Raw genomic sequence first — 751 nt, 5'->3', positions numbered from 1 at the left:
TCAGTTTGGTGTTAATTCTTTCTTAAGAGGTTTTTGTCTCGTGGTGCGTGTGCTCCTCAGAGAGGGAGACAGAGACAGTGGGGAAAGGGAACCATCACCCCATGGGGGTGGCCACACCACAGCCCCTTCTCCTCCATTCTCCTCCCAGAGCTTGAGCACACATGTACACATGCCCAGTGTGATTTTCAAGCACTAGATGTGGGACTCGAACCGTGGTTGGCTATGTGGGAGTCCAGACACGTAACCGCTGTGCTGTCTGCTGGCCCGTCCTTTACACTCAAACAGAAAGCTGTGCGGAGTTTGGAAATGAGCCTTTGGGAGCCAGAGTCTGAGTTTCTTCTTAGCTTGAACGTTCTGCAGCTCTGGGGCTCGGAGAAGAAACCCAGCCTGTCTGCTGTCTGCGCCGGGGAGGTAACTGGCCGACCGAAGCTCTAAGCTCCCAGCTGGAATGTGGTGGCCGTTGTCTCCTGGGTGTGAGGGTGTATCCGTGTGGGTGGCCGTTGTCACCTGGGTGTGAGCATGTGTCCTTGTGGGCGGCCGTTGTCACCTGGGCATGAGTGAGTGTCCGCGTGGGTGGCCGTTGTCACCTGGGTGTGAGCGTGTGTCCTTGTGGGCGGCCACTGTCACCTGGGCATGAGCGTGTGTTGGCGTGGGTGGCCGTTGTCACCTGGGTGTGAGCGTGTGTCCTTGTGGGCGGCCACTGTCACCTGGGCATGAGCGTGTGTTGGCGTGGGTGGCCGTTGTCAACTGG

The 751-nt window shown here is 58.2% G+C and overlaps 1 protein-coding gene across 1 annotated transcript in view; it reads left to right on the top strand.

Moving 5' to 3' along the window:
- LOC114007368 (ryanodine receptor 2-like) overlaps nucleotides 1-751 on the top strand; it is an 84,052-nt gene that overhangs the window by 15,084 nt on the left and 68,217 nt on the right. The gene's annotated exons all lie outside the window — the stretch shown is intronic.

This window comes from Tupaia chinensis, unplaced genomic scaffold (genome assembly GCF_000334495.1).
Source record: "Tupaia chinensis unplaced genomic scaffold, TupChi_1.0 Scaffold000161_1, whole genome shotgun sequence".
Lineage (NCBI taxonomy): Eukaryota > Metazoa > Chordata > Mammalia > Scandentia > Tupaiidae > Tupaia > Tupaia belangeri.
This window is presented reverse-complemented; position numbering and strand designations above follow the sequence as displayed.